This window comes from Topomyia yanbarensis, chromosome 2 (genome assembly GCF_030247195.1).
Source record: "Topomyia yanbarensis strain Yona2022 chromosome 2, ASM3024719v1, whole genome shotgun sequence".
Classification (NCBI taxonomy): domain Eukaryota; kingdom Metazoa; phylum Arthropoda; class Insecta; order Diptera; family Culicidae; genus Topomyia; species Topomyia yanbarensis.
The window spans coordinates 48,401,512-48,428,520 of record NC_080671.1 but is presented as its reverse complement, the minus strand read 5'-3'; the positions used below and the strand labels follow the sequence as shown (position 1 = coordinate 48,428,520).

At 35.0% G+C, this 27,009-nt stretch overlaps 1 protein-coding gene across 5 annotated transcripts in view; it reads right to left on the bottom strand.

The window, feature by feature from the left end:
* Positions 1-21,284, bottom strand: part of LOC131684509 (plasmanylethanolamine desaturase 1) — a 63,056-nt gene extending 41,772 nt beyond the window's left edge. For 2 of the 5 annotated variants that reach the window (XM_058967451.1, XM_058967457.1), the window contains exon 1: positions 20,525-20,708. The gene's annotated coding sequence lies outside the window, so the exon portion shown is untranslated. Of the gene's footprint in view, positions 1-12,903; positions 13,109-20,524; positions 20,709-21,269 lie in introns of those variants that run through there. The other 3 variants (XM_058967456.1, XM_058967454.1, XM_058967453.1) reach the window with 3 other exon arrangements.
* Between the last annotated feature and the right edge of the window lie 5,725 nt (positions 21,285-27,009).

The window sequence follows — 27,009 nt, the reverse complement described above, 5'->3', positions numbered from 1 at the left end:
CAAAAAAGGAATTCCCCCGAGTATGTACAAATATTATTCAAATTTTAAATTTAAATCATCCCGAAATTGGCTAAATGTCGGACATTGGTGTCTTCGGAGGTATTCATTAACATAACAAGCCCCTCCTTCTGATACTGTATGTCCAAAAATCCATCCCCCTAAAAGTTATATATCTTCTGAGAGCTTTTCATTGAAACGCAATTTTCAAAAATAATCATCAAAATGTTAAAAAATATAATTGTTCTAGACCCCCCGATAAAATATTTCAAATTTAGTCTCAGATGAAAGAGGAGTATCTAAGCATCCAATTAGTGAATATTTCAGCGATACCGATTTTTTTGTCTAAATATTGTTCTATCAGAGACACCGTGGATTACATCAGTAATGAATGATTGTAATTTCAATGCGCGTGTACTAAGTAAATATTTTCAATTGCCTATTCATTATTTGCAAACTCCTTTATCGTTTTTTTGGCAATCAAAAAACGTTGGCATGTCACGAACTGGAAACACTGCTGGGTAACAGTGGTGGTCGTGCTAAAATCTTTTAAAAAACCGAGGATATATAATAGCTTTTCTAGTGCAGTGAAAACGTTTCGTGGTTGAAAATAAATCTTCTTCGCTTTATATTTTAGTTCGCTAGATTTATTTTTTTCGATTCTTATATAATTGTGCAAAAAGTACCTAATGTTTGATTTTTTTTCTTTTAAGAAGTAAACTGACCTAGACATGTGCGCTATTTTGCAAAATGTTTATTGAGGTTTCACCTATAAAATAGATTTTTTCGAGCGAACGGTGTCAAAAATGGCGTCCAAAATGGCGGCTCCAGCAAAAGGTGTTTTGAAAACCGACCTCATCTGCGTGCACGATACAGGTACCCTGTAGCCCCCCTCCCCATTTGGCTGATTTCTATCTGATCTATTTCAAGCTTTTGTAAAAACATGAACTGCCCGAAACTAACTCAATTGCAGTGAATGCGATCCGTCAGTGCATTAGCAGTGCGTACTATTCGCACAAGTTTTTCACATACACATATTGTGGTTCTAATGAAGAATGATGTCCATAATGTCTTTGATGGTTGTTGAAATGAATAAATTTCCTTTTCCCTTTGAACCTTGATGATTATCATTCATATTTTTCCATTTTTAGTAAATTTTCTTGGGGTGCCGTCAACCGATCACATTTTTTAAAATGGTAAAAACTTATCATTTTACAAAATTGTCAATAATTTTCTTCAAGTTGACAGAATAAATTAAATTCTTTCATAAGGCCTCTAGCTTTCCATTGGTATGCTTATTCCCATATATTGTTCAATTGGAGTAATGTTGTGAGCCAAAAACAAAGGTATGCCGACAACTGAACACATTCCCCTATCGTTTTTTCGCATGATTTTTCCACTTTGGTCGGCTGTAAAAAAATCGCTAAGGTTCAAAATACTGCGATTTTGTAGGTTACAGCGCCCGATAATGTTGTCTTCTTTCAGGCGGGCAAAATCCAAAGTTGATTGGTTGAGTGGTTCAAAAACGAGAATGCCCGCAGATTCGAAAAAATCTTGTTGAAAGCCGCCATTTTGGACGCTGTTTTTGACACCTTACACTCGAAAATTTTTATTTTATAAATGAAACATTTTGCAGAATAGCGCACGTATGTCTAAGTCATTTTACTGCCTCAAAAAAATTATTAAACATTAGGTACTTTTTGCCACAATTATATAAGAGGATCCCCCTTAAGTAATTTACAACTTTTCTTATACGCAACATAATCATACAACCAATCCAGTTATTAATGGTTTTGTCTGCGAACAATTGTAACTGTTTTCTGCTGTTCGTTACAAAAGTATGCAAACAGGCACATTTCATCGAAGATTTGATATTACCAAATAAGGCGCCTATTGTTCAATACTTCAAAAAGCCAAGAAAGTGCTTAAATGCCGCTATTTAGATATCGATTCTCATAAAATTATCCAAGTGAAGATGACAATTATCAACATACAAAAACGGCAAACAGCATGACTGGCCAAATTTTATCTCTTTTTGCAAAATATACACAATTAAATCAATCGGGTTTAAAAAATTAATACATTAAGTGAATAAATTATCTTTGCATTTTTTTATCGTTTTGCTGTATTCTCCAATTTCCCGGAAAATGATTTTTTTTATTTCCTGAATCCAGGGAATTACTTCCGGGAAACTACTCCGGGAAATGGAAACTCTAGTTGCATTGATTACTGTTAGGGATCGATTTTATTTTTAGTAAATTTGTGTGATGAACAGTTCATTCAAAAAAATCAACTATAATAAATCTTAAAAAAGTATTGAAAATGTAATTTTTCAATACTTTTTTAAGATTTATTTAATCTCACATCCCAAACTACCGCGACTTTTCACAGCAACGTAAAATCCGGGATCCTGCGTTTTACTCAACTTCACTGAATTTATGTAGAGTAGAATGGGGTCAAATAGGTATAGGGATGCAAAATTTCGTGCGAAAAACGCCAAAACGCATTGAAGAGGACATAAAGAACTCAATTGCAACTGTTCAAGATGGCGCCAGTATTCGATCAGGCTCTAAACAATTCAAGGTACCGTTCGAAACATTACCTGCTCGTATGAAAGAAAAGTGCTCGTCATCAGTGAAAGCGTGTTTGACATTTCGCGTGAGTATAATTTAATAATTTAAGGTGTTGTTGAAGAAGATAATTGAAAAAAACCTGATCGAAAATGAAAAGGAGAAGTAATCCTAAAAATACACCGAAGTGATCCAGCAAGCGTAACCATGTGAACCGGAATGCACAACTTCAGTTCCACACTCTGGCAACGACGAGAACACCGAAGAAGTCATTCTCAAGTACAAAGCCAGATGAAGCTGCAAAAACAGATTTTTTCAACATTTCTGCGGTGTACTACATGATTTTCACATAATTTGCCACTTCCTCATTTTCTTACCTGAATGACATCAACGGATTGCATTTATGATTGGTATTATAAATTTTTAAATAATCTGTAGTATTCATACTCTTCAAACAAAAGTTGAATCGCTGATTTTCTAGGCGTGTACATTGTTTTATTTATCCTCGAATATAGTAACCTTTTGTACCCCGAGATAATGAAAACATCGAAAAAAGTACCTTCGCCTTATTGAATTTAGCATGAAAAATATTTAGCCAGGCATAAAATCATTATTGCCAAAACGTTGCCAGATGTATAACCTTTTCAACGAGTGCTTTTTGTCAAAATCAGTGCAAAAATACCATCGCACGAGCTCGCCAAAGAAAACTGACCTACTTGACCCCACTCTACTCTATATATATACCACTTAAGAAGCCTTCGTGACACCAGTAACTTTCTAATATCGATTTGAAATAAAGAATGTTCTTCTTTAACATGACTGCTGTGCCAGTAGGATACAAATTGTTGTCACAACTAGAATAAACAGAATAATATATTAGCTCTAATTGCACCCAGTTATTTACTGCTTGAAATAAAACATGCTGGGCCGCTTGGAGGGGTGAGCCGTGTCGATAATATCAATCTGCCCTGAGTTCAGGGATAGATCCTTCCAGAGGTTTTCAACAATTTTCATCAAATTTCACTCCCTCTATCGTGAGGTTAAAACGTTCACTTATTTCAACACAAGACACACGACATATAATTTGGCTATAGAACATTTCGAGTTCGACTTGCCCAAAAGCACGCAACCACGAGCTAACGCCTTGTAATTAATAGGTTAGAAGCATGCGTCACTCCACTCGTCGTTTTGGAAAACAAGCTGTTCAGAGCACAAGGCCCTCCAATTGCTTTCAATGACATATTTCATAGCCATATTTATCGATTAGAAATGAAAAACCGGGATTTCATTTTGGCAGCGTAAATGCAGAAAAATATAGCCTGCGTAAGAATGACAATGCGTTCTTTTGAATAGGAAACTAGGAACATAATTGTTTCAAACTTCTGTTCTTCTATATTGTAGATCGTTTCAGGTAAATAAGTCTCCCGAGTTGTACAAGATAGCGGCAAAACCTTTTATCTCTTTCGCGATAACCTGAAAAAAAACGAAACGAAATCCTACTTTGTAAATAATAGACATAAAATAAACGTACAATACAAAAAACAGCAGTTGAAGATTGTCGTCGATAATAGGAGTAATAAATTTATGTCTGTGTTGTAAGAATTGATCAATTTCTAACATCATTTGATTTTAAATGTCCCTCTACGAGACAGAATCGTTCCAAAGGCAGGATTTTTTAACACAACTCAACGATTCATACCAATTTCGATCTGTTATTTCGTTGAACTTTGCCAAAAATCCTAAATAAAAATACTGGTCTTGTCCGTAGTCAGGATTTTGTTTCGAGAGGAGCTTAAAAAATATTACATAAAGGTGTTAATTCTGATGGCTTGAGTTAGTGACTAGAAACTAAAGCAAATTTTGAATTGTTTCTAAAGAAAACAATTCCAAATTTAAGGCAATAGAAACCTAAAATCCCAAAAATATTTTCTATGATACAGGAAAGTACATCGACCAGTTATTGATTTTGAATTTGATTTTTATTATTTGTTTACAAGTACAATTTACTCTTGTTACCTATTCAAGAGTTCAAAGTATTTATGCGCTGAAAAAAATGATCCCAAAATCTTGAACTAAGTGTATTGAATTTTGGAAAAAATCAGAATTTTACGTTAGGAGACCAAAACCATGAACAAAAATTATGTGTTATAATTATGTTTAAGTTCCTTTCAATAACGCCCGCATAACGCTTTTATTAATGTAAATATTTGTGTTTGTTTTATGATCTTCAACCACGGTTCTCGCCATGTTATTATCAAATCGATTTTCTGTACGTGAGCTAGTTCACAACTACATCAACATTATTCATAAAACCAAAGGTTCACTCATGATTTTATACAGAGAATTAGGAGCATTAGTTCACAAAACTAAAGCAGTTCAGATATTTTCTTGTGAACTATTTAACGAAACTCGGAATTTTATACATGAATCCATTCAATCCTCATGAACTAATTCATGAATCCTAATATATTAGTCACGATTCATTATCCATGCTCGGGGAATAGTTCACAAAATCATAAAATATTATTCATATTTTCGTGAACTGGTTCATGATTCCAAGTGCTGCGATCGAACTCTATAATCGATTACTCCATGGCTGTCTTGAAAAATCGTGCCAGAATATCAAGCTCTCAGGAAGCCTCCGTGGTTTAACGCCATGCTTCGTAATCTTAAAGGCATCCGTGCCAAAGCTCTACGTGCGTATACAAATCGACGATGCCCTATTCTCAAGCGCTTTTTGCAAGAGCCAGTACCGCTACTACAATAAATTGCTGTACAAAGGATATGTGTACGTAAACGGATGTTTGAACTAGAGTTTGTACATCGTTCTCTCGGGTTCGATGTTCGGGGCAAACCTGTACATCGAGACGAAGCATGTTTGAGGTTGAACGCGTGCACGAAATTTTGAACACAAGTCGTACAAACCTGTCGATGTTCATGGGAAGGCTGGTTAATACGAAGAGAAAGAAAACGGGTCTCTCTATTTGCCAGCTACTTCTCGAAAACGCGGCCCGTGATGTTCCCATTGGTGCGGTGTATATAGATGTATTCACCATTTCAGAACGAAATCGTCTTATGCTTCAAGAAAAAGTACTTTACCGTCAGCTGTTCTTAAAAAAATTAGATGTATTTCAGTACATCGAAAACTACCTAGGAACCACTTTGCTGAGAGTCGAGTCAAAAATCTTCGAATCGCTTATCGATAAGGTACTGCGTTTTGCTAGTAAACATTACATAAGCACTTGTCAGCGCGGATTCTTCCCTGATCGATCGGTTGAGACGAATTTGGTTAGCTTCACATCGTTTTGCATTGGAAAAATATCCAAAAAACTCCAGATGGACATGGTCTATACACATTTTAAGACCTCTTTCGACGCAGTTAACCACGAGATTCTGCTAGCAAAGCTTGATAAACTAGGATGAACCACGAGATTCTGCCCCTAGCTTCGATCCTACCTTGTACACCGCGAGGTAGTCGTGCAAATTGGTGACAACGTGTTTGAATCCTTTTCCAATAATTTCGGAGTTCCTCAAGGTAGTACACTAGGCCCGTTACTATTTTCATTGTTCGTGAATGGTGCGGTCTTAAAATATTATCCATGTATTCGTGAACTGTTTTATGATGGCTAATATAATAATTACCACAGACTATTCGTGCTCCTGAAAGAGTTCACAAAATCATGAAATATTCTGCATGAACTCGGGAACCGGCTCATGATTCTTAGTACATGATGTACGATCCATCTTGCGTGCTTAGATTTAGAAAATATCCCTAATCATTTCCAATTTCATGCAAAAGGGTCGTGAAATTTTCTTGTGAACTATTTTGCAAAATTTGGAGTATTATTTGTGGAATCATTATTGTTCCATGCATTACTTCATGAAACGTCATTTATATCCAGTTGCTAGCGACCAGTAATAGGTACGAGCAGCAGATATAAGAAAACAATTAGGACCGCGAACATCGATATTCATTTGATAGGGTTCAGTGTGATGTCGGACAGAAAACAAAAACTGCGCTTAGAACCAAAAATACAATATATTGTTTCAAATCGTGTTCGTGATATAGTTCACAGAACAAGATACCGCGAATCAGTCACACTTTTATGAACCAGTTAATATTGTCACGTTACTCCAAGTAAAAAATCCGATAGTAACTAAAAAATAATCTTTCGCGATAATGAGAAGTGAAAAAACTGCTGATATCATGAACATGAGTCACATCTCTTCACGTGTCAAATTCGAAATTAAACTCAAGAATAAAAGATCACGATAACGTGCATATAAATAACGAAAATCGTGAGAAAGAACCTGAAATCATGAACATAAATCACACTACTTGTGACAAAAACATCAGACACCGTGGCGAAGATCCTGAAATCAAGAACACTCTACTCGTGACTAAAATATCACAATAACGTGAATAGAAATTACGACATTAGTGACTGAGATCCTGAAGTCTGAGAAATAAATCACATTACTCGCTATTAATTTTTTTTAAATCGTGACTATGATCCTGAAATCATGAACATGATTAAATCGCCCAAAAATCATGGATATAAATCATGCTACTTGGACAGAAAAATCCGACAGTAAACTCATGGCAGTAACGTGGTTAGACATTGTGAAAATTGCAAATAAACTCCTGAAATCGTGAATGTATATTTTCAGAGCGAACTGGGAACCACAAATAGAATATCAGGTTTATTATTCACAATATCAAGAAGTTGAGAGATAGAGCTCAATTATTATTCATATTGGTTCTTTCTGCATCAATAATGGACAGTGCTGTGCAATCTCACGATGGTCTTTGAATTGTGACGGTAAATATGAAGTGACCGTATCACCACAAAAATGACCGTTATTTCATTTCCATTATCCTCGGATCGTGTTTCAGTTAACTATCTCTCACAGAAGCCGTGGGATTCGAGTGTGTATCTTCGTCGCGAGCGGTTGACTCTTGTAGAGCTCCCTTCGAGTCGGTTAATTTTCATTATTTTCGGCGCAGTTTACTGCTTACGGGCCGTCGATTCCCGATGCAAGGACAATAAAAGTGCACAGAAAACATCTAGAAACACAGTGTATATTCTAAAAATAGTGAAAAATGGTTTTTCAGAGAAAAAAAATTCCATCCGAAAAGCGAAAAAAGATACGGCAATAAGAAAAATTAGCATATTCAAATAATTGGCGTTTCACCAGCGACTAGCGACTACCAGGTGTCGCCCCAAAATTCTTCGCCCGAAAAATAGGTGGCAAACCAGCCAGTCGGTGCTCAGCTAATTTCGTCCGCGTCCCTTGTCACCTATTTTTATTGGGTGTCTCATAGGCGTCATTCATCTTTGGACCCCCTTGGATATTCAACTGTTTTTTTTACTTTCTTATTTTTTTGTGAATGAGTAGAGGTTTTGATTCTTTAATATTCGGGATTGCAGATATAATTTTGTCGCATGTAAATTTTGGGTGTTCGTTGATGTGATGGCACTGTAAGGGAACACGTATCTACCGGTCGGCAAACTTTTCTTTGGACTGAGCAAACTAATTTCTTCGTTTCTTTAGGGTTTGTTTTACCAACGGGGGAACTGATCCAAAGAGCATTCAATGTGCTTAGGGAAAACACATGGCCTTGTTTGAGTGGAATGATGACTTCAATCATGTATGAGGTTTGAGAATTGACAATTCGCGAGAGGAATCGGGGACCGGTAAGCAATTACCTTCAGTTATGTCAGCACGAAGAATAAGTGTTTTGCTGCCATGTTCATTGGTTAGATTTCATTTCTATCTCATGCCTCCAGGCGAATCTAAGTTTATTAATGGCATTTGGTCCTCAGACCGGCGACGACTGGGAGCTATCAGCCTTCTGCCAATAGTAGCAGAATGAGAGGGTGCGAACAGATCTATCGGAGAAAACAATACCGTAAAAATGCATAGTTGTTGGGAAATCAGCTCTAATAAGACTTTAATTGGACTAGTATCGATGATCGCGGGTCAATACGTACTGAAAATTCACCGCGTCTGTTTTAATGAATCTAATTTCAAGTTCCGTTATTGGTGGCAAGCCCGTGCATCAGGTTAACGATCCTCTGTATTTCCCTTTAATGTTCGATGTAATCGTTCGTATACGTGTATTTCGCAAACAATCCGATATTAGAAATAGGAAATACTTTCGTTGATTTATAACATCTCGAGCTATCATAACTCTTTGTGCGTATAACGTGTTATCACTCGGTAGTTTGCAACCCAAAAAATATATTGTGGAGAAGGTATAGCGAAATTAGTCTAAATAATGTCGCAATAAATAGTGATCCGGCCTATTATGCAGATAAGATTAGCTTTTCTAGGCAATACTCCCACAATCGGCTGTGTGGAGTTGAAATTGCTTTTGTTTAGAAAACATAGGATACTCTCGGTAGCCGGCTACCCAGAGTTTAAAAAAAAAACCAAAAACTAAACAAGATCTTTTTCGAGCGATCGTGTTCTCGAAAACTTACTAAACTACTACCTAATAAACTATGTACAGGTCGCATCGCTTGCATGAAGCGAACCCTAGAACACCAACTTCGAGACACCTATGGAAGAGTCTGATGAACCTTCTGTATAAGATTCCTCATTTTATTCAAACGATCGCCGGGTAAAATCAGCACCGACACGATAGAAACCACGAAAAAATTCGTCGCGTGATTGAATATTATTAAAAAATATAAGCAGTGCTCCTTATAGCCGGCTTTCTGGAGTTCAAGTTGCTTATTTTGCTAATCGTATTAATACAACAAATGATAAATTTCCCAAATTCTCGGCAGCCGGCTGCCCAGAGCAATTATTACATGATAACGCTATTGGCACACTTACTAACAACTCTCCCATTCCCGTGATACATGTGGAGATGCAGAGGATTCCTCGGTCTCTAGTAGCAACATGTATCGGACTAACATTCCTTCCTTTCCCAGAAGATTTGCATTCGGACGTGGCCGGCGTCGGTATTGATCAGCATGCAGGGATCAGAATAGATTGTACAATGTGGCTCATCATGTTATTCCCAAACATGTTGTTCCAATGAACATTTTGCAACCTAATTTGGTTCTGGTCAATAACGGAGTAGCAACTACGGGCGATCTCTTATGCTTATGCTTATGCTACTATCTCTCACAGAAGCACCATTTATTTTGTATTGGTATAGTAAACGGAATATTATCAGTGTATTGTATTCAGACAGCATACGGTGCTTTGTTGTTTTTTCTCCTCCTTTCTGTTTCTTTTATGAATAGCTATTTATGTGAAACCGCCTGTTTGTTGATTCTAGCTCGTTGTTTGTAATAAGATGACCGTCAAAACCGTATTTATATTGCTAATAAAATGACGGTCAGTTTCTCTTCCTCTCAATAATAATTCCAATGAGTGAGAGATTCAGAAGAGAATCGTATGACTGTTGTCAATTCATTGTAATGAGAACCGTAACTCAATAAGCATCGCTTACTGTTGTAACTGCTAATCGTTTCATTCTCTTTTGTCAAGCAGATTTGCCAACAGTACCGTTATGGAGCTCAGCACTGATAATGGAAAGACATCCAGCGGAAGCTCATGCTATAAGCACATGATAAAAAGATTCTAATTCGAAGTAATAGTACCGAAAATATTCGATAAACAATTCAGGACAAGTAAGTAAAGTAAAACCCTAAAATTACAACGCAATTTGCACATTTGATATGAAAAAACGAACTTTCATCATCAAAGCAACAATCAATAAGGAGTGCCTGTATAAGCGATTACTACCTTTCATCAAAAGCCATGACGATAGTCCTTTGTTTTGGGCCAATTTAACTTCGTGCTACTATACCGAAACAATGATGGATTGGTATGAAGCCAATCAAATCAACATCGTACCAAAAACTGCTAACCCTCCTAATAGCCCAGAGTTACACCCAGTGAAAAGAAGTTGAGCACTGATGAAGCAGGATAATACCGGTAAAACACAGTAGGTATATATGCAAACTTCTCCAACAAAGCGGAACCAAAGCCGCCAACTGCGTAATTCTTGAGCGTTTTTTTCAAAAAGACATCTGCAATGAGTTACTCTTTGTTTACTTTCTCTTCTGTTAATAATTCGGTCACTTTAACATTTATCCCTCAACTCTTTGCATAATATGCTAGTTAAAACCACCGTCTTTCGATCTGTACTGTAAAATAAGTGAAAAGTGTTATAGTGACGCCGTAAAAATCGAAAGAGAAAGTAAACAAAGAGAGTACCTCATTGCAGATGTCTCTTTGAAAAAAAGCTCAAGAATTAAGAAGACTTAAAACCTATATGCCTGGATTGAAGGGTAAAACCAGAAATTTTTATATTAACATAAATAACTAATGGTTTGAGCACGCGAATTGTTATTTCATATTTCATATCTCATCATACTCAAAAAAATAATAATATGTACTGCAAATGTATCATTTATGCTATAAAATGCATTCATGCTATGAAATCCTTATTTTATTCGATAAACAAAACAAGCTAGTAACCATAGATTTTCGTATTAATACATGTGAATTATTCTTTTTTTTTCTTATAGAGCTTCAAACTCATATGCTAAAGGGCACACAAATAATAATTTACTCACGCTACTATGAAAACGCATGATTGCTTACCCATGAACTGCGTGCTTTCAGCTTCACCCATCGGTTGCTGTGCCAGCAAAATCTGGATACACACATAAACCATAGATAGCAAAAAAAAATCATCTATATCAAAAGCTGCTAACATGGGAAAGATGACGTCATTTTACGGCACCGGCGACATACCATACCATGTCAGAAGAAAAAAAAACGAAAACTGAAACATTTATGATCAGATGTTCCCGTTTTATGTAGAGTAAAGCGGAGCAAACGCAAGTACTTGCCGAACGCAATATTTTATGAAAGTCCACATTTTATGACCTAACACTATTACTAATGTGTCATGTAACCCTCACTTCCGTCACTATTTCCTTCTAATAGATAGCCTAACAAAGCATAGACATTACAATCCCATTGCGGAAGTAAAATTTTCGTTTCAAGTAACTTTGCTGTCGATTCCTAGCACAATATGGGGCTAGTGTAATAATCCTATCTGACATTGACATTTTTTTCCTAGTTTGATCTTGAACAAATGTCAGCTAGCTTCCGAGACCAGCCCCATACATCTGTTACCATTTTAGATAATATTTGCTGCAAATACGATTATTGCTTTTATCATGTCTTTAAACGAGACTAAAAGTTTTAAAGTTGATAGTGGCATTTTCTTGCTGATAAGAGAGTGAGGATAGGTTTTACAACAATGAGCGTAGGAAATACATGAAAAGCCAACTGTCAAAATTCACTTTAAAGGGAGCTTCCGGATAAACCGTTACTCACCACTCTAAAAAAATTATACACGAACTTTAACCCATATAGTGCAACGATTCCAAATATTGTGTGGAATGTGGATGATACCCTGAACCGGTCGCTAGGCTCTTAAATCATACGATACGATGTTTATTAGGGGAGTCGCAGCCGTTGGTAAGATATATAAGAGAAATGTTTTCTCTTTCGTTGACTGCTGTTCAATGAATAATGAGGCGTCCGGATTTTTTTTTCTCAACCTGAATTTTGGCGGTTGACTTAAATGCCCGAACCATAAGTTTGTCAAGAAATGCAATGTTTCGAATAAAAAAATAAAATTTGAAAAAATTGTTTACAGTAAATTCACCACGCGCTCTTGCCCCATAGTACTCTATCCTCTTTTGGATGTTTCAGAAGCACGCCTCCGTATATGGTCCCCATCACTTGGCACATACAATGCAAGATTTAATGTATTTCCTTCAAATGGGGATGACTCAAGTTTGTCTTTATTTACGGCATTGAATGTCAGTCAAATTTTCCTTTTAAGCTTATGTAAATAGAACAGTCTTTGCAGTGTAGCACAATTTTCTAACGAAAGGGTATGAAACAATTCCAATCACCGCTTTGTTTGTGATATGTATGTAAATTTCCATTGCTATACCAGGAAATCTACAAATATTGGAGGTTAACAATTACTCGTGGTGCACTATGTAGAACTCTGACGTCTATTATTTGCATTCATTCGTTTGCCGCTAATTAAAAAGGTAAATTATTACACTGTATTAACGTCAAAACAATTTCTCAACCGCAAGAAACTACATCCAAGCACTTGTTGATGTATCCTTCCAGCGTATTTAATCCAAATCTGAGAAACCTGTTCATTTTCCACTAGATGTTCCTTTATTTACTGTATACCGTAGGAACGCTCTATATCGGCCGTAACTAGGTCAGTCCATAACCGTATCTCTACTGTGCTAACGAAAGCACATCATACTTGCATATCACCACTTTTCATTCACATCGCCTAGATCCGTATCGGTTTCGTCATTGATGCTAGGGTAATCAGCCGGTAAATCCTCCCACCACCCTCCTCATCGACACATTATAATAGTAAATATTCACAAACTTCCGAGCTGCCGCCGCGATGGAGCCATCAAAGTGCAACCTCACGACTCGTATGAGGACTTCCTTCACCAACAAAGACCACGTCACGAATGAGAGACCTTTCGTGCAGGGAAGCCACCACCATCCTGGTAACTGATGCGGTGCTGTTGTGCTATCGATTCCGCCCCAGTGTCACCTCGGCGGGACCGGCGAGCGTGACCACAAAGCTTACACGCCACACTGCTGGTGGAAAGTCCTGTTAACTTACCACGGCGACTGTTCCTACCGGCTACGCCAGTCGGCAGTCAGTTAGTCCTTTGTGCTGCATAAAGGGACCCAGGTTTTTTGCGTGTGTGTGTTTGTGTGTGTAGCTATGTTTATGTGCAAGTCAGAACCCCATCAGCAGGAACAGCACGCAGACCGACAATGACGAGGAAACTGTTAATAAATAATTCATCGTCAGAAGTTTTTTTACGCCACTTCATCCTGAGCTTAACCGACGAGGGGTCAGAATGTCAGTTTTCGTATTTAGTAATGATTTTTATAATTTCATTTTGCAGTTTTTACATTGTATACCTGGTTCCTTGTATATTACTATTTTTTATTGTTTACACATTGTGAATAAGTTATTATGTGTTTAGCCACAAATGAAAAAAAAACTAGTTTCGCAGTTTCAGCTATTTACCATTAAGATATAGTTTGCAGATAAACTGTTTCAATCCCACAAAGTTTTTAAAACTGGTTATCCCCTAATATCGTCACAAGGTGACCAACGCAACGTTTCGTGGCATCAGGAAGATTTCTTTAAACTTCATATATAACTTCATATAAGGAAAAACCAATTGTAACAAAATCTAGCATACAAAATGTAAATAATAGTTGCAATTGAAATTCAAACCAAAATTTGTCAAAAAAAATTAAAATTCTTTGAGTCATAACTATGGCTTAGAAACTTCTAATCTTACGATATTTGTCAGTCTGTGCACATTATTGCTAGTATTCCTAATACCGACCCTTTTGGTAAGAATCGGTTGTCCGGTATTGTATCCCGGTAAAATATTGGTACTGGAATGATATAATCAAAAGAAAATTTCAGAGAGACAAAATGTTAAAAAATACACTTTTATTGATAAGCCTTTGTATGCTTCAGTCTACCTTCTAATCTCGCCCAGAACATAAGCAAAAAATTACTCTGGTATAGCTATCAACAAACTAAGCAATCAATTTTTACTGTTTTGCTGCTTATCCACTGCACAAACAGTACAGTATCGTTCCTCCGGCTGAGTAGTGTGATTAGCAAAACCACAGAACTAAAACGTGCCTCTACTACGAGAAGTACCATTGCGAATGACTTTAAACAAATTCGTATTAGACCAAACGTGCGTTTGGTCGAACAGTCCGCTAAAGGTGACAACGTACACAGAAGTTCAACCGAAGCTGGAAGCGTCATTGTGAAGAATTTCATGCAACACAACATCGAACACAACAACGTTTGAGCCAAATTTCAAGATACTAAATAACTAAATTTTGAGCAAAAACGAAAAAAAACTAAGTATTTATAAAACTAATCGTTAAGGGACTATTCATAAATTACGTAACATAAAGCTAGTTGGTTCATTATGCGATACCTATCCGTTCTGCACTAGCGTTAAGTCTCACCACCTTGTATGAATCGAATTCTAAAACTGGCACAAGCAGATGCAATAAAATTATTGCTGCATACTTTTAAAAGAGATCCTTATTTTTCTCTATTACTCAATTGCATGTAACCCCTTAAAGCATGACCGATCTAAATACTACGTTCATAAGTTAAACCTTACTTGAAAGTAAAATTTTTACCATGATTTTTAGAGTTCGGTCAATTAAATGGACCAAATTTCGATCCGTTAACCCAACTTTCGTCAGTGAATATAGTCTAGATAATGGATCGATGCCTGAATTTCGTTTTTTGTTTCAAATTGTTTTGAAGATTCTATATATCTCTTGGAAAAAAGCTTACGGCTGACAAATGTTAGCATTTCGTATGTAAAAGATCACAGGAAATCGATAAAAGATAGTTAGAATGATCGTACGAAACATCTATACCCGTTTTACCCCAATTCTTTCCATTACTCCAAGCTGAAGTTAAAGCTGATTCTACCTCTTAGACAGACCCGTTTTACCCGAATTCTTCCCATAACTCATGTTTGAAGTTAAACCTGGCTCTACATTTCGGAAAGGGCTGAATGCGATTGAATTAAAATAGTATTTCTTAAGCAAAGAGGTTTAGAGAATCGATTGAATATAATTAGAATGAACGCACTATACCCGTTAGAGTGACAAGAAAAAATGACCCCTATCGGCCCACCACTGAGTCGATTGCTAGTGCCACCAGGAGTATTTGCGCAAAATTTGCAGCAAACCGCGCAAGTCTAGCTACCGGACCAACGTATCTGAAGTTTGTATGGGATTTTTCGACAATTTACATGGAGAAAACCCACTAGCTTGCATTTTCACCGCTAGCTGACACTGTATGCATCGTATTAGTGTTGTAGGTGAAAATAAGAAAAATAATTCAATTGTGTACAACTTTGCCAAAGACTGCTAGTCAATCCGACTATGTTAAAAAAAAAGTGATTAAACTTTTAGCGAAGCGATGTCTGAGTCAGTTTTGCATGGGGCCTAGCAGTGCTCGGTTGTGTATCTGTATTCGATTCTTACGAACTAAACATTTTTGGGAAATAATTGATGGGTTTAGCACAATAGCATGTTCAGAAGAATTTTAGTAAATAATACGAGTCGTGTTTTGGTTAAAACATTTTAGTTCCACATTTTCAACGGAGAGAGATAGAAATTAGGTGTCTTCTACAAAGTTGTAGAACAGGCATTTTACAGTAATTCTTTCAAATATTCCGATATTCTATCTCTCTTCTATAAAACGTTAGTGTTGACGTCACAGGTGGAACTAAAGTTTTTTTTTTTTTTTTTTATTTTCAATTATAGAGGTTTTAACCTTAAGGTCATTCGCCTCTTCGGGTTAGAAAAATCTCTTAGGAAAAATTTCTAACCCTATGTGCGGGGTCGGGACCCGAACCCAGGTGCGCTGCGTACAAGGCAATCGATTTACCAATACGCTACGCCCACTCCCCGAACTAAAGTTTTCTAACTCGTGTTATGGGCAATTCTTCTGAACATACTGTTCTGCTAAATCCAATCATCAATTCACAAAAATGTATAGTTCGTGGGAATCGAGTACTGAGGAATTCCACGAAGATCCGTCCGAAAATCTCTAAAATCGTAAATTGTAAAGATTATTTTGACTCAAGCGCGATTTTTCAAAGAGCGTAAACGTTTCTACGTGCAATAACTTCAAAAAAATTTTGTTCTATTACACTATTTTATACACTAAAACTATCTGAGAACAAGTTACAGGGAATTAATACGCGAAAAAAATATACACTGAAAAAAATTTTGTGTCATTTTTCACAAAAACAAAAATTCATGATAAAATTTCAAATTGTAAAAAAAACCCATTTTTTCTAATTTTTTTATATTTTGTCAACAAAAACCTCAAGAGAAAAGAAACATTTTGAATGTGATTTCATGATGGAGAAATTATCACCAAAAAAGTTTTTCTAACAATAACTTTATACATGTTTTTAAATTTCATACTAATTGACATTCAAAACTGTAATTTTATTACAGAATATAATTCTAAATATCATTTTAAATCAAAATGCATTTGCAAATAAATATCATTTTAAATCAAAATGCATTTGCAAAATTCGATAGTTTTCGAGATATTTCGAATCTTGCTTCAACAAGAAAAATTGATCCATGTAATTAAGTCCATTTTAAAAGTTATTCGCGTTACCCCATCATAATTTGTCAAAAAGGCTAATGTTTATCGTTTTACAGACATAAAATAAGCTTTTTCAGTGTATTTGGATCATGGAGAAGCTTTAAATAAAAAAGTTTTCCTAACAACAACTTTTGACAAATTTTCATAATTCATACTAATTGCAGTCAAAATTTATTTTTGAATATGATTCCAAACGCCATTTTAAATCAAAATTCTAATAACAAAAATTTTCTGAAATGTAGTAGTTCTCAAAATATTTTAAATTTTGTTTTAACAAACCAATTATTTTGTTTTATTACGACCGTTTCAGAAGTTATTCGCGTTTCTCCATCAACGGCAATTAGTTTTTCGTAAGGCCCATAACATTTTCTGTAACTTTCCCATTGACATCAAGGCGATATTGTAAACCATTTGAAAGCTATATAAAACAATGGTTCTCAAATTCGTAAATTTCGTTGAAATTCACTTACTTCATTTAAATCATCTTTATTAAATTTCCTGCCAAATACTAATTTTTTATTCAGTTTTTTTATTTCACGGATTTTATTGGTTTTGTTTAATTTGTTCATTTTGAAAACATGACTAACTTGAAATATTTGATCAAATTCATATTATTTTCATAATATTTAATTCATTTTGTTAACTTAAGTTCATTTTATCTATTCTATTCGTTTCGTTTTTTTTTCATTTTCATTTTATACATTCAATTCAATTCATTCTGTTTATTTTTGTTTTCTTTTTCGTTTTATTTATTTGATTAATTCCAATTTATGTTTCTTATTTTATTCATTTGATTAATTTTGTGAATTCTATGCATATTATTTATTTTATTTTATTTTTTATTTATTTTCTTTTATTTTATTCATTTTATTTATTTTATCTATAATATTTATTTTATTTATTTTGTTTATTTTATTTATTTTATTCATTTTATTTATTTCATTTCTTTTATTGATTTTATTTATTTTACTTATTTTGATTGTTTCATTTATATTTTTACACGACTCTTTTTGCTCATTTAATTACTTTTATTTAATTTTATTGAATGAAATGAATGTTATTCATTTTGTTCATTCTGTTAGTTTTATTCACCTTATTTTCTCTTTTGAATTTTATTCATTTTGTTCGTTTTATTCATTCTATTAATTTTAATATTTTGTTAAATTTATTTTTTTTTGTTCACTCATTTTATTCAGTCATTTCTTAAATTCATTTCATACAATTTGTTAGTTTCAATCAATTTAATTTATTATTTTATCTCATTTTCACTCAATGGGCTGAACTAATTTGATTTATTTATTAAACTGATTTCATTTATATTAATTATTCTACTCATTTCATGAATTTGGTAACTGATCAATTTTTCGCTTTAAAATTTTTTAAATTTCATTTGTTATATTGATTTTTCTATAATTTAGTTTATTCGAGGCAATAATCGTGCAAACTCGAAGCTGTGCTCATCCCATATCTAGTTGGATGTCCACTTCGCATGAACTCAGCATACTAATAAATGATCCTACAGTAACATGTGTAAGAAATGCCTCCTCTCACTGTTAGGTGGATTAAGTCGTTTTTTACTAAATTTTGACGAATTTATGTTTCCTAATTTTAGAGAATATAAAATTGTGTTCTTCTAGAAATTGTAACTGGGAAGTGATCGAGGCACGTGTAATCGACCTCCACGGATTTGAACAAAAATTGAGGTATTGTTAATCTAGAGCCAATATATAAAAACCCAAATTTTTGTGACAATTGAACCACCCCTCGAGTCATGGGAGCACCCCCCGTTTTGGAAAATTGCCAAAACCCTTGATTTTCTTTTGATCATATATCCGGTTCTATTTACTCTAGAATCAAACCACAAGATGGCTTTTGAAGAAAATTGTTAAAGGGATCTAGAAAAAATATTATTTTTTGCCGGCAGTGATGCCAACTATGCGAATTTTTCAGTTAAATAATAAAAGTTAAATTTTCTCTCAATACATATATTTTAATTTTGAAAATTTTAATTCCATCGCGTTCCTCAGACATTTTTACATAAAAACACTTATCATCCCAATATAATATGAGCGCATCCTGAGATACACCGTTTTGAAGAGAAAAAACCGCAATTTCCCATATAAAATCGCAAGCGCACAACACTAAAATACCAACTTGAGTATTCTGAGTTCAAACATAATTTTTCGTGAAGTAGACGAGAAATGATGAAAAACTACGTATTTGGTTTGTTTCTAGCAGATCAGGGTCGATTTTTATGACCGTTTGAAGATTTTCTCAATTTTGGTCAATAAAAATAGATTTTTATATGAGAAAATCGGAGAATTTCCCTTCAAAACGGTATATCTCAGGATGCGCTCATATTATAATGGGACGATAAGTGTTTTTTATGTAAAAATGTCTGAGGAACGCGATGGCATTAAAATTTTCAAAATTAAAATATATGTATTGAGAGAAAAATTAACTTTAATAATTAACTGAAAAAATTGCATAGTTGGCAGCAATGTCTGCAAAACATAATATTTTTTCTAGACTCCTTGAACAATTTTCTTCCAAAGCCATCTTGTGGTTTGATTCTAGAGTAAATAGAACCGGAGATATGATCAAAAGAAAATCAAGGGTTTTGGCAATTTTCCAAAACGGGGGGTGCTCCCATGACCCGAGGGGTGGTTCAATTGACACAAAAATTTGGGTTTTTATATATTGGCCCTAGATGAACAACTCCTCCAAATTTTGTTCAAATCCGTGAAGGTCGATTTCAAGTTTGCATCTTTTTTTGATCACTTCGCCCAACTAGAATCAGTTGCGATCGGTTGGTATATGAAAATATTTTGGACATCACATTGAATTCAAAGTTCTTTGCTAAATAAGTAAAATGTATGTACTTCTACAACAATTTTAATTTTTACTGAAAAATATATTCTTATATAAATTTGTAACTGACATCACTTAAAAATTATAGGTGCGTAGTGTAATATAGAATAAATAAAAAAAAATTCACCGTTGATCGAATTACGGATAATCGAACCAACGGACAATCGAGTCAATGAATAATAAAATTTGGCCTGTAGCTCTTAAGAATTTTGGCATAACTACAAAATCCCGACAAACCTGCAATGTTAAAAGTTTTAAAAAACGTTTTTTCAATACGTTTGCAATAAGAATGGTCTGTACGACACTTAAACTGCTTATGATCGCAAATGAGTCCCATAAAGATCGGAAATCCCATAAAAAATGAAAAAAGTGTGCGATCATGGGCATTAAAGTTTTCATTATAGCACTGATTCAGAATAAAAGTGAAGTTGTCTCTATTCTCTTTGGTTAGATGACATAAATGACCACAAAAAGACACTACTGAAGAAACGACTTAGAGGAATGTAGGACATGTCTCTAGATCCTATATCTTTGTATATCGAACATAATATTTCTGCATCATGCTTAAAATCTTCAATTTCACCGAATATTCGAAAGCATTGTACTGCCTTCTAAATTATCCTATAACGATGAACAGTCAATACTATTACATCGTTCGATGGTAAACTCTTGTAGCAATCAACTCATTACCGAATAATATACCAAACGACATTGTGATAATAAATAATTTTATTCTACGAGTGCTAAGCTAAACACTATACCTAACATGCACACTCAATCAATCGGATCATCAACTTACCAGCAGAACCGCCAGCACTGAATAAATTATGTACGCGTACTTACATTAACTAATCACATACAATAAATCTATAATAAGGGCCAATGTTCTACCACAGGCACAACTTTACCACCGTTGAAAGTACTAATGTAGAAAAGGACCACGCTTACGCTTTTTTCACCCGACAGCGACATGCCCGACGAGCGGCTCGGAACGGACTGAAGAAGCGAGGTTAAAAGATTGTTTGATTTTTGCCTCCTAAGTGCGCTCCACCATCATCAGTTTGGGGCCACAATCGAAGCAACGGAAACGATTCACACCCCACCCGGAGAGTAAAGGCGACAAAGCTGCCTAATCCCCACAGACTAATGCCTAGCATTGTTGGTATTCGAAACCAGGTACGGGGTTTCCTTTAGTAGACGAACGAGACATTTTCCATGTCCGCTAAAGGACTAGCGTCACGTCACGATAGGCATTTGTTGCTGTCGTTTTTTTTCGCTTTCGCCTCATGCCTACACACATTGAACATAATACAATCATACAACTACATGGCAACAACTAACTAGCTGAATGAAACTCCAGCTGATGACTGCTCCGTCTTTGTTTGTTTGTTTTTGTTGTCGAAGTAAATTTATCCGACCGTCCGTCCACTCGTTACCGCATTTCTCAACAAACTTTCGGCAGCATGCTTTAGATCAATAGAAAAATATACCAGTGGAACCAACACTAGCGACCAACTGACTCATATTAGAATGTATATACATACTATACTAGCAGAGAGCGGCACAAACTGGAAGTTAGTAGTATTGTGAATTGGATTGACTCAGTTTTCGGAGCTTACTGGGCAGCACTGTTATGCTAGTAGACAGCATAGCGGAATAAGCGTGCGACCTTGACGAATGAAGTCAACCATAGTCTGATGGAGACGCTCGGTAGTATGTTATGAAATTGACGCGCGCATGCATTGAGTTGGTTTTTTTAGAATAATACTTTTTTGGTATTTTGTATAAATAAAACATAAAAATCAAATGAATGAAATATAACCAACTGTTGATTTTTAATGTGACATATTTGTCCGCTTGAAAGAGCATTTCTTTGCCAATTATAATTCCCGAAAAGCAAATTTTAAAATTCAGAAATTATTTTTTAATGTAATATTAACATCCACGCTAAACATTCTGTGATTATACTTGTACTGACACAATTATTCGATTACAGAAAGGCGATAGCCAACAAAGATTGGCTCAACGAGACAATTGTCCAATTTCGTTAGTTTGGATTTCGGCGGTTCTAATTGATTGAGATGACACAATGATGTCGTTCTTGCCTGTTATCTCAGGGTCGGAACCAGGTTGTTTAGTTTGATCATACCTACGTTTTTATTGAAACTGCATCGTGATTGGCGTGCGGACCTGACGCAGTTTATACAATTCAGTGCAATTGCAATGATCTTAGTTTTGAAAAGCTTTGAGAAGCTAACTCATTGACAGCAGTTAGATTCGAATCATGAGTCCGTTTCTGCATCAAATGAAAACAACACACATACTCGTTTCCATCGTCCCAGTTCACGCAATTTTGACGTAGTCTACGTTTAACCTTTCACTGCAGGGACTCCGTTTCGAGCTTTCGGCAAAAAGGTTTCATATGATGTTGAATGATAATAATTCATGTTACACTGAACGGAATTGCTCAAGAAGAACATGATCTGATATTTTATTATTGAGCGTACAATGTTTTTTCAATAATTCAACTTGATTAATTATCAACCATAGATAAAATATAGCACGTCCGCTAAATAAACTATAACCCAGTAAAATACAGATATTCGTCAAAAACTGAACTCACATTGATTTAGTATTGAATATTGAGTTTGTCAATAAGCGATCAAGCAATTTATTGATGAAACCCTCTGTATTTTTGAACGTTTGAGAACCCAGCCCAGTTAGCTATTGAGATTCGTTACATGGGATGCGCGATATTGTCGGCAATATAGTTATTCATCACGCAAAGATTAGCGAGATCATCATAGCCGAACAAATCTGGAAATATTTAGAAACAATATATGTTAAGACTTGATAAAACAAATTCAGCGATATTAGCAAGACTAGACTAAACTAGCTAAAGTTATTTGAGAACGATTTAACTAATTTATGTTAATTAACAGTTTAAGCACATTTCACACTTTTGAGTGTGAACAACTTGTATACATAAAGGAAACTTGTCTCTAAACCAGCAGCAGCAGTGCGATAGAGATGCAAGACTTTGCATATTTCACACAAAACTAAATTGTCGCACAAGAGTGTACACTTCTTCAAAGTGTGACACAAGTGTATGTTAAATTGCCTCGAAGTTTTCGGTGCAGTTGTTTCTTGCCTTATATTATATAAGTGCACCGAATACTCCCAGACGATTCGACGTATAGGGAAAAAACCCGTTCATAAATTCATGATCAAAAGATGATCATGATTTCGCAACTGAACAATAAACCTCGCATTCATGAAACTATTTGTGTTTCCATAAAGCTAGTTCGCCCCGAATATATACATGGCATTACATTGGAACGTTCGGTTGGGTTACTGTTGTTGTTCCTTGGACATGTTTAGTTTTTGTTATGATTTTTGTTCATAATTTGGGATTTTTTGTACGCCAGTCACATGATGTTCATGATTTTGGGAGTTTATTCGCGATTTTTCTGATTTCTCGTCACGTTACCGTGCTATTTTATTCATGAGTTTATTATCGGATTTTTTCGTCAGACTGGTGCGATTTATGACCATGATTTCAGGATCTTAGTTGCAAATATCATAATTTCTATTCACGTTATCGTTACATTTTAGTCATGAGTGGAGTGATTCATGTTTACGTTTTCAGGATCTTAGTTGCGATTTTTGACAATTTAAACTCGCGTAATGTGATTTATTTTCATGATTTCAGGAACTTTGACATGATTTTCGTAATTTCTATTCACTTTATCGTCATATTTCAGTCAAGAGTAGAGTGATTCATGTTCATGATCTCAGGATCTTAGTCAAGATTTTTGACATTTTTGTTACGAGTCCTGTGATTCATGTTCATGATTTCAGGATCTCAGTCATGATTTTCATAGTTTCCGTTCGCGTTATTGTGATATTTTATTGTAGAGTTCGTAAATCATGTGTTAGGAATCATGAACTAGTTCACAAATCCATGAATAACTATTATACTAGAAATCATGAGCCAGTTCACGAATACATGAATATTTTATGATTTCGTGAACTATTTTACAATCACGAATGGTGAGTCGTGACTATTATACTAGGTACCATGAACCAGTACGCGAATACACGAAAAATATTTCATGATTTTGTGAGCCATTTCACGAGCTCCTATGATGGATCGTAAATAATATATTAGGAATCATGAAACAGTTCACGAATACATGAACAAGATTTGATGATTTTGTGAACTATGTCTCGAGCACGAATGGTAAGTCGTAGCTATTATACTAGGGTTAATGAACTAGTTCACGTATACATGAATATATGATAGTTATATTTTTTACACATACAATGCGACTAATACCATTATTGAAGCCATGCATAAAATGCTACCACTTCATTATTTCTGTTTTACTGTATGCTGTTCTGCCCAAGTTGTACAGTAATGTTTCCATTTCGAGTGGGTACAATCCATCGTACCAAGTATTCCTGAATAGGCCCACTATTCTGCGATTCAAAATCGCCTAAAACGCAAATATATTTACACAACTATACTATCTACAATATTATCACAGATGACGGACATTTGGACTGCAAAATTTATGTAAAAATCTGTCAAACGTCTATTTTCTGGGGTACGGTAGTATTTTCATATGGATTAACGCGCAAATTTTCTCCCATCCGAATATATTTGACTGTAGCGTCCGAAGGACGCTTGTAAAACCCAGCGTTCTTTGGCTTTTCAATATATCCTCCTCTTCAAAGGCTAAGATAAAAAAAACTAAAGTGTCTTCGAAACTGATCGTTCGTATAAACTGGTTCCGCAAAACATTCGTTGAATGGCCGAAAAGCTTCTTCCTCCGCAAGTCTGTTTATAATATCTAGGATAAGATCCTCTTCATTGCACTCCTGATGCGGAGTGGGGTGTCCCAAAATGACATCATGTTAAAAAAGTCATCGGGCTCACTTCTTAAATGAAAGATTAGGGTATTAGGACCACTTTCTTCTTCGGAGTGAGTTTGCTAAAACGCTTCCTACTGGTGGCGAATTTTGATTTTTTGAAAAATGGGCCGATTTAGAATAAAATTGCAAATTTATGCCTGTTGAAGTGGTCCTGAACTGTCTTAGATTTTTTTTCAGCATTTTTTTTCTGGAGATCCAAACGGAGAAGTTTGGTTAGTTAGTTTGTACAAATTTAGAATTATAAGAGCGGTAGGGCCATTAAAACTTAGTAAAAAGTGAAATTTTTGGTGTTTTTCAGTATTTTTTCTTCAAAACTGGGTATCTACAAAATTTTAAAAGTACAGAAAACACTTTTTATAGTTGAGCCGAATTCAGGGGCGTAATTTTGCTGAAGAAAGTGTATAGCTATGGCTTATGGGGTATGAGTTATTTAAGTTTTTGTTAGATAACCTTTGACATTTTTAGCAATTTATCAAAAATAATGTTGTTCCAAAAAGTAAATCAGTTCAAATGTGCTTTGACCACACATTATTTATTAAAAAATAGAAGAAAAATTATGAAAAATGACGTTTTCTGTACGTCTTTAGTATGTCAGGACGACGTTTAATGAGCATCTGATGATTTTTTTGTAACTTAAATTATAAAAATAATAACTTTGCTAATGACGCCAAGTCTCTAATTATTTTTTGAAGAGTTAATTCTCCATAATTACTTCTAGGAGGCATCTTCAACAAAACGATTGTGTCAGAAGATACGCTGTATTCTGTTGCAAAACTTTTTCGAGGATATTTGCCCGAAATTTGACTATTTCGGAATTATGTGATCTAAACAGTAAATATCAGTTTTTCAACACTCACCTCACTCTTCTGCATTTTTCTCCACTTCAAAGTTCCTAACATGAAAATAAGACTTTATATATAAAATGTAAGTTCGTTAATCAATTCAGCCTTCAAATATACGCCATAACTTGCCATTAACTCGGCATATTTGTTTAATTTTAGTGATTTTCAAACCCGCTAGGTGGCTATTAGTACAGAAAATATTTCTTAAAAAAATCGTCAAATGCTCATAAAAACCGATTCTGATGTACTAAAGACAAGCGAAAACGCCATTTTTCATCATTTTCCTTTTATTTTCCGAAAAATAATATGCGGACTAAGCCCACTTAAGTTGTTTTATTTTGTAGAACAGTGTTATTTTTTATGAATATCATAAAATGTCAAAAGGTTATTTAACAAAAACGTAAATATACCCCATTGGCCGTAACTATACACTTTCTTCAACAAAATTACGCCCCTGCATTCGGCTCAACTATATAAAGTGTTTTTCGTACTTTTAAAAATTTTAGATACCCAGTTTTGAAGAAAAAATACTGAAATACACCAAAAATTTCACTTTTTACTAAGTTTTAATGGCTCTGCCGTTCTTATAATTCAAAATTTGTACAAACTATCTAACCAAACTTCTCCGTTTGTATCTCCAAAAAAAAAATAAAAAATGCTGAAAAAAAATCTAAGACAGTGCAGGACCGCTTCAAGAAGCATAAATTTGAGATTTTGTCCAAAATCGGCCCATTTTTCAAAAAATCAAAAGTCGCCACCAGTAGGAAGCGTTTTAGCAAACTCACTCCGAAGAAGAAAGTGGTCCTAATACCCTAACACCTTTCATTTAAGAAGTGAGCCCGATGACTTTTTTAACATGATGTCATTTTGGGACACCCTAATGCGGAGCCGTCGTAGTATGTGCTTCAGACAATAACTGTCGGGTTAGTTAGTTCATAGAATTCGTCGTCGTCGTTTTTCATTCAGTACAACGGCAGATATTCACGTTCAAAAATTCGAGTATAATTCCGACAGAAAATTTTTAAACGGGGCCCCTATATTGAAAAGTTAGAAGTATTCTACTTCAAAACTGAACAATATGGGGGTTGGACAGAAAAATTCCATGTACATTTCAATACTGTTGGACTTGACGCATTACCAATAAAATTGTTGAAATCCATTGCTCCATTGATTATCAAACCAATTTCACACCTTTTTGGTATACACGAGTGAGTTTCCATCAGCTTGAAAACGGTCTAAAATAATACCCATGAAAAAGAATAACCTGAACAGCACAGAAAACCTTCGACCTATTAGCATTGTATGTGCTTTGTCGAAAGTTTTTGAAAGACGTCTGAAGGCACAAATTTGTAACCATATTCAACTCAATAAACTCTTAACTCCATTTCAATCAGGATACCGTCCCAAATACAATACTAAAACTGCAATACTTGAAATCTTTGACGATATAGGCATTGTTATCGATAATGGTCGATCTGTAATTTTAATACTTTCAGATTATTCA